We start from the raw sequence: 8242 nt of genomic DNA, 5'->3' as shown, positions 1-8242 counted from the left end.
CATTGGTAAATGTCAAGGACATTACCGAGTCGAATGATTTCAGTTCAATTGTTTCCAGCTACAAAGTGGAGGGCATAAATTCTTTCCACATTATATCAAATGTGAGACAAGAAATTGATTTATCAACAACTGCGTTCGAAAGGGGAATTTCCGGAAACCATTGGTCCACTCTCACAGTCGACATGGAGCTTGAGCTCCTTTTGTACAGTGACACCCTTGGTTGGAGGTTCCCCTGCAACATGAACAAGCTTGTGACACCTTTTTTGGCCATGCTTGGAAAAGCTTACAAAGTGAAGCTTTCCTTAGATAACCTGAGAGTTGCACACCCTCACAAGGTATTCGAAACCAGTAAAAACGTCTGCAATACAGACTGCATTGAAAACTTCCCTCTGCAAGTGCCAAACTATAATATTTGTGGTTTGGCAGCTTTATTCAATGCCTACGTACTTGGTTTCAAATCGCTAAGACAGTACATTCTCTCGAAAAATGAAATCCCAATGCATCTACAGTGTTTCCACCGATTGAGTGCATTGAACGACTACTTAAGAATGTCTTTTATCGAATGGTTTATGATCGACGGTATCAGTCAAGACTTTACAAGATGTGTAAATCAGGTAATTCAATTGAATTTTTGGATTATTTTTCTGTGTCTTTAAGTTTCTTTATGTCCTTTTTGATGTAATGACCTGTTAATGGGAATTTGGTCGCTAGTTTTACACAATCATATATATTTTAGCCATTAGACCTTTAGTCGGGCCAAGTAATTGCGAGGAAAAGTTCGTAAAAGAGATTTTAGGCACGAAGAACAAAGTTTTAATGACTCTCTAATAAATATATTACCGTCAGATTGGGTAAGAATCTGATTTCCGGACTAAGAATCTTGGCGCTTTTCCAGGATCATTCCGCTATTTTTCTCGGGTATACCAGAAAAGATGTTTTTAGAAATGTGAACTGCTTACTGAATGACTGACTAACTTTCTAAATTCTATATTTCAACCCCGGGGGGGGGGGCAGCTGGGCAAAAGGACCGACGGGTATGTGCGGGTCCTAAGGGTACCTTTTCCAATACGTTTAAAATGCACTGTAAGGGTCGGAAAAACTAGAGTTGCACTGTAAGGGTAGAAATTTCAGAAAATTCTTGAAAAATTTAGATATTTTGACCAAAAATGCTAGAATTTTGACCATTTTTTGCACGAAAGGGATCGAAAATTTCGGGAAAATGTACTCTAAGGGTATGATTTTCACTGATTTTTGCTTCACTGTAAGGGTGCAATTTTAAAAGCCAATTTTTGACCCACACGTACCGTCAGTCCGCAAACCCAGTGCCCCCCCGGGATTTCAACTAACCGGAGCTTTGGTCTTTTTCTGTTTTCAAGTGGCAAGTGGATTCTTAGTCTTAGTTCTTACCCAATCCGACGGTACTTTGTGTTTCATTGAACTTTAGGACATATCAGCTACCACAAAAGAATTGGACAGAAATAACAATCGAAACAATGAAAGTACGTTCATCAATCACAGGTAACTACTTGTACATGCGTATTTGAGTCCATTGCTTCAATTGCTTTTCCGTTACTGTAGAGTTTCAGTCCACGATTTAACTCTTTAGATCATAATATTTTGATTGCCCCTCGAATTTTAAGTCGATTTGAAATTCGATCTTTCCTTGTTTTGTTTTTTTGCTAGATTTTTTCTGTAAGTAACTTTTCAGTCTTCGCTCCTAAATTTCGTATTTTATCTTTCAGGTCGGTCATCATGCAACAGAAGAAGGATCGTCTTTGCCCTCGGTCAAGAAAGGTAAGGCATTTAATTTGATGCAATACGTCCGAGAAACGCATCCCGATTGGGAGATGTCTCCCGAAGCGAAGGGAAAACGATTTTGAGCATGTAAAATCGAAAAAAGGAAAATTTGGGGGAAAGGGAAGCTAAAAATTGAAGGGGGAGGAATATTTCCTTTGCTAGACAAGAATTATTTTGTATTTTTGCAGAAATTTTCCCAGCCAGTACCGTTGCGGAGACACCTTTTGCTGACTATGAAAGCTTGACAAGTTACTTTGACCTATTGTCTTTGTTTGCTAGAAAAAAGGCGAGGCGAGAACCTGTAATTCATTTAAACTAAACGTTGTTTAATGTATATTTTTCTTAGAAAAGGACTACGAAATTCAAACAAGCCAAACGCAAAAGAAGGTTAACGGATGGCAGTTTTTCGTGCACAAGGTAGATTGGAAATATGTCTCTAACCTACACGCTTTTTTATAAGAACGTCGAAATTTTTGAAGCCTTCGGATGTCCTTAGTTATTTGAGTCTTATTTAAGTCCAATATGTTCTTGAAATGTTCTTATATTCGCATATTTGGTTTTGCTTTTTGTTTTGACACGTGACGGTGAGATAATTACAAATCTTATTTTGACTGTTATAGTCCGTTCAGTCTAACTTGGTTAATGACTTTTTTACAAACACTCAATTTCCATTGTTTTTTATAGTCGAAAGAAAAGAATTCCACTTGAAAGTCATTAGTCATTAACCAAGTTAGAGTGAACGGGCTATACAACCCTTATTTGAGCTAGGTTTTACTTTCGTTATAGAATTTACCTAATCAAGATGCCGGCAAAACCTTCGGAGAAAACTCGAAAGAGCTATGCAAACAGTGGAGGGAGATGGATACAAATGACCGAATGGTACGTTAACGAATTGAAGTGGAAGTGTAAAAAATAGGGGATTTTACACAATGATAAAACTTCAAACGCAGCTTCTATAATCTTATTATGTTACTTATTACTCGGGGGAGATTACTAGGGTTGGCGGACCTGATCTCACCAAAAATCGATCCTTAGAGAGACCAATTTTTAGTGAAAAAGTGACCGTTAGAGAGACTTTTTTGGAAAATTTACTTTTTTTTCAATTTTTCTTGTCAAAATTAAAAAACTTTCCTAAAAAACTCGTGAATTTTCTGACCCCTATAGACACTACTTTGAAATTGTCTGAATTTTGTAACCCTTACTAGTAGAGAGACTTTGGAAGGTGAAAAAAGTCGACATTTATCGTCCGCACATACTCAGCACCCATTGCCTGAGTACCCCCCCGGGCTTATTAATTATATATAGCTGCCATAAAAAAATCCTTGGTCTGTCAAGAAATGGTACGGAATGGTATTTTTGCTGTTTTCTCGATTTTCGTATGCTAGGGTCAACTCTATCTTTTTAAGCAACCTTTTGACAAATAAAAGAAACAAAAGGTCTTCAGACTGGAGGTCGTGATTTGAATATGTGTATTCATGATTAAAACTTTTTTTGTAGGAATGCAATAGAAAAGGTAATCTCATAACCGATCACCATTGCTAAGGCATATGATGATCTGAAAAGTTTCTCCAGCGGAATTTTACAAAACCGCGTTCGGCGGGGTCTGGGAAAAACTATGACACGTGACCAGATACCGGTATCCGATTGGCTCGCAGTTTTCAAGATTTATTTATCATTTTATAGGAAACAATTTTTTGTAAGAAATAAGTAGCAAAAACCTCTGTATCTTTTGAAAAATTGAATATTTTCCAAGAATTTTTTCAGATGATAACAGGCAATTGTACATGGAACAATCTGAATCTTCACCTGTCAAAAATACTAACTTTTTTCCTGTTGGAATGCCCTTTGAGCACCTGAACATATCATGGCTACAAAATCATAAATAATATCATTTAATTTGGAGTTTTGAGACCTTTTCAAGCCAAAAAATAATTTCCAGAGCTTAGAGTTGGTATTTGTTTATCTTCCAAATCTATTAAAAAGTTCTCATGAAAGTTTTTTGAAGTCTGATTGCAAAAAGTATCAACCCAAAAAACTGATAATCGAAACCGCTTAAAAAAGCTCAACAAACATAAAATTTCACCAATATTTTATCCAAAAAGAGTATCCAAATATCTAACAATACAAAGAGAGCCTAAACTAGTCAACCTCTTAATGTTTGAATCAAATTTTTTGTCGGTTGAAAGCCTGACAGACATTTCGCACACGTTAAGTTATAATTGTTCTGATAAAATGCTTCATTCCTCCTAATAATCAAGCAGATAGCAAGAGAGAAGTAATCATTACATAAGAGAACATACCTGTAATCATTTGGTTGGTGTTTGAGCCTTCATCTTGAACAAAAATAAGAAAACATCCAAGCAAAATCAGTTGTACAAAATACAACTTTCAAAACAGTCTTTCAAAGCTTTTAGGTCAATAAGTATGAGCAGCCACTTCTGTGGGTGTATTTCAGAGCTACACTAAAATAAATAAACAACATTTGAAACATTGAACTTTCCTTTATAAGTCTCAAAATCCATAAACAATTCAAAACATTGACCAAGAGTCAAAACGTAAATTTCAGGCGCCATCTTGGATTTGGTTCGGAGCAAGAAAGCCACGGTCGCAGTAGAATCGGTTTTGTTTAGACGCATCCAAAGACGGCCCGAGCAAATCGATAAATTTTATGCGAATGCCGCGATTGAATCGTGAAAAGTACTCTGAAATTTCAGAGTGTCGGCCATCAAAGAAAACCCGAGAACCTTCGCAGGTCTTCTTGCAGAACCATTCCCTTTAGAGCGCATGCGTGGAATGAGTGGAGCACGAAGAGCTGCTTGGAGGTTATAGAAAAGGTCAATCATTGGGAATTCGAATACCACCCTGTCGAAATTGTGGAAGGATCTTTCATCAACTGAAGCGCTTGAATGAACACCAAAATGCATGCAAACTGGTTGTATGTGACCTTTGTGGTAAAGATTTTGATTCCGAAAAAGTTTTCAAAGCCCACATTGCTCAACACACAGAAAAATTCAAATATCCAATTTGTGGAAAAGGATTTGAAAATGGTTCAAGATTGAGACAGCACAGTACCAAACACACAAAATTAAGTGCATATAAATGTGATCAATGCAACAAATCTTTTACAAGAAATGAAAACTTGAAAAAACATAAGCAAGAATGTCACTAATAATGCTATATCATATCATATATACAAAGAGTCAATGTAATGTAACTTTGTTCTAATCAGGAAAGATGATCGAGATCGTAGATGAGACCTACTTCATAGTAGATTGATGTGTCTTTTTCTTTTTCACAAAATGCTTTGTAACACTGTTCATTGATCTGTTTGCCTTTTTAGCTGAAGGCTGATTTGCTTTAACAACGTCAACTAAACAATGTTTTCTCTTGGTACTTATAGGCCTAATAGGGAGCTTTAGAGATCGTCCTGAACCCCTTGTATCTTGCTTTCGTCTACTTCCATTCTTCGATTTTCTACGCGAGGCAGAGCCAGGCTGGACATGCATTTCTCTCCTTGTAGAAGGCTGAAATGAGCTTCCAAAGGAATGAAGGGCACTAACGAGTCGACTTTCGCTGAACTCAAGTGCACGTTTTGAAAATTTCACAATACCTCTATCAAACTCATTATTTCCTTTAGCAATTTTCTCCCGGAGAAAAGCAGTAACAGCATCAAATTTCTCAAGGGCGTTGTTTGTTTTATCATTTGTACAATTCCTTTCAGTCTCAAAGGAAGTTTCGAGAGACTCTACATTTAGAACTTCATTTTGAGGGCTTTGAGTACTTCCTAGTGTGATTTCCTTTGGTGCATTGTGCAAGGGTTTGTAGTATTCTATTGCCAAGGAGGTACCTAAAGCAATGAATGCAAATCTTTGACGACCTTCCAAATCAAACTTTGGTAGGAAATTTAGATTGGATGCGACTTGCCTTGACCATAGAAGATATTGGTGGAAACACGGAGAACCATCCATTCCGACTGGACATTCGCATCTCCCTATCTTCGTATCAACCACATGTGAGACAGAAGGGTTAGATCGACTGGGTACCAAATACAAATTTCGGCCTATTTCCGTGCACCCTGATAAAATTGATTGACATTCTTCTGGCGATGAAACTTTGTAACCAGGACCTAAACAGATGAAAATGTATAAAAGATTTTCAATTTTTGAAGGGACTTTGGGATTTGGGATCATTGGAACAAGGTTAATATTTTGTAGCCATAACACATTAAGGCTCACTTATTTCCTTTTCAATTAAAACTACTTTAGATTGCATAGAAGAATACATAATCTTTTTATAAGCAACCGAGCTGCTAAGGCTACAGACCTAAAGATTGCCAAAAATCAAGCAACTTGACTTAGCAACCCAGACCTAAATTTAAGTATTTCAGGCATAAACAATAAAATGAAAGCCAGGATATTGGAAGCTGCCAAGGATTTTCGGCTCAAAAAGCACAAGAATCTTTTTACCTGGATTTGGAAAAACCCTTAGCAACTTCCGGCCTGATGTGTAACTTTTTCTTACCAGACTTCTTTATTTTTTTGGATGCCGAAAATCCAATGAATCGTTTGCTGTATATACCGTCGAATGACCCATCTGCTATGGAAAGAAGCCTATTTTTGAAATGGTCTTCAAACTCCAAAAATATTTTGTCCAAAAGCATGTTAACATTGAATTGCCTTTGTCTTTTGAGAATCAAATCTTTCATGACAAGGAACTGAGCCTCTACGTAGTTGTTCGTGTTTGAGCCACGAATCATTGATTGCTTTCGGAAACAAACAGCCCATTCTTCTTTCTTTTTGAAGAGGTCATCAAAGTAAACTACGGCATTTCCGTACTTCTTAACTAATTCAGAATCCATATATTGGTGTTTTAACTTATCGAATTCGTCTTTATTTTCACAGTACAGAATTTTTCGAAATTGCTTCATTATTTCAACTCGTTCATCCGGTCGAATACTGTGTGTTCGATCATAGAGCCACCTCCAAACTTGTTGGAGCATATGGAATACACAAAATAATAGTAAGGAGATTGGATATCGAAATTTGAGAGCATTTCGAAGTTCATCGCAGTTATCCGTCATTATGATAGATGGATCATCTAGTTTACCATAGAATGCTTTATCTGGGAGAGTTTCCATCAGCATACCCAAAGCTTTTATGAGAGTTTGCTCCTTTTCGTCACTAGTCAAGAAGATTCCTAAAAATGAAAAAAGTCTTTTTGTCTCGTATATAAATGGTATCAATAGAAAAGTGACCTTTGTGTTGTGAATCCTGTCTACAAACTCACTGGGGGACTCGCTTTAAAGCCGAGATTTCATTGAAATGAAATACCTAGCAGGAACAAATTATCTCTTTTAGACTGACTATAACACAATTCAAACCCGCTGGGAAATTGCTCTACGCTCTATTTTATCCCCATTGGAAATTGAATGGCGGTCAAAATATCATCTCTTTGTGACAAAAAATACACCAATTCATTACAGTATCTTTATTCAAGAAACTGGGATGTTTGAAAATGAAAAAAGATTACCTAAAGGAAGAGCACCTGCTGCAGAATGAGTACATAGCAAGAAGAATTTCAGGTTGTGCTCGTCTAAATTGGATGTAGCATCTATGAACATCAGTTCTCCTGATTGTGGGACCTTAAAAACAAATCGCGAAAGTTTATTGGTGTATCTGAATTATGTATACGTTGCCTTTTTATAAGAAGTCTAAACTCTGATTAGGTTGTAATGATTAGTAATTTTTGGTGCTAGGATTGGCCTAAAATTATATTATATACTAAATACTATAACATACATACCATCTCATGAACTCTCGACATGAACGGGGTCATAATTGTAATAATTAAAGGTTCGTTAGCTTCTCCATCGTAAAGTTGGTAATTGATTCTTGTACCTTCATGTTCGTTTTGATATTCTTTGATCTTTCGCTCCATATGCAAGAACATTTCACCACCGTTTTTACCACCAAACCGTTCTCTACAATACCGACTGTACAGCGAGTTGAAGTCCCTTCTTCTCGGATATAAGGACCTATCCGCTTTTCTTTGATGAAAAAGTATTTCACTCTCGCAATCTTTATTTAGGCTTCGTAAAAACTCTTTGTAAGCAGATGAAGCACTCATACCAGATTCGAACAAATTGTACACTCTCTCTTTTACTGAATCTGTTAAATCTTTGAAGCTAGTGGCCTCCAGAGATTTGGTTGGATGATTGTGTTTACGTTCTAGATGTATTTCACAAGGAAATCCGGATGCTACAGTTTTGAAGATTTTAAAAGTTATTTAGAAAGGGCAAAATGTATTTTGAAAGCGCTTCGAAGGATCTTCTAAAAGAATCCTTTCAGCCTCGCGAGTTTTTTCGTATCTGGTATCGTGATGACAACGGTAAATTGACTTGATTTTGTATACTCCTCTTGGAGTCTTTGGGACCTTGCTCACCTTT

Source organism: Clytia hemisphaerica, unplaced genomic scaffold (assembly GCF_902728285.1).
Source record: "Clytia hemisphaerica strain Z4C2 unplaced genomic scaffold, Clytia hemisphaerica genome assembly, whole genome shotgun sequence".
In the NCBI taxonomy this organism is placed as follows: domain Eukaryota; kingdom Metazoa; phylum Cnidaria; class Hydrozoa; order Leptothecata; family Clytiidae; genus Clytia; species Clytia hemisphaerica.
Note: the sequence above shows the minus strand (reverse complement) of the source record.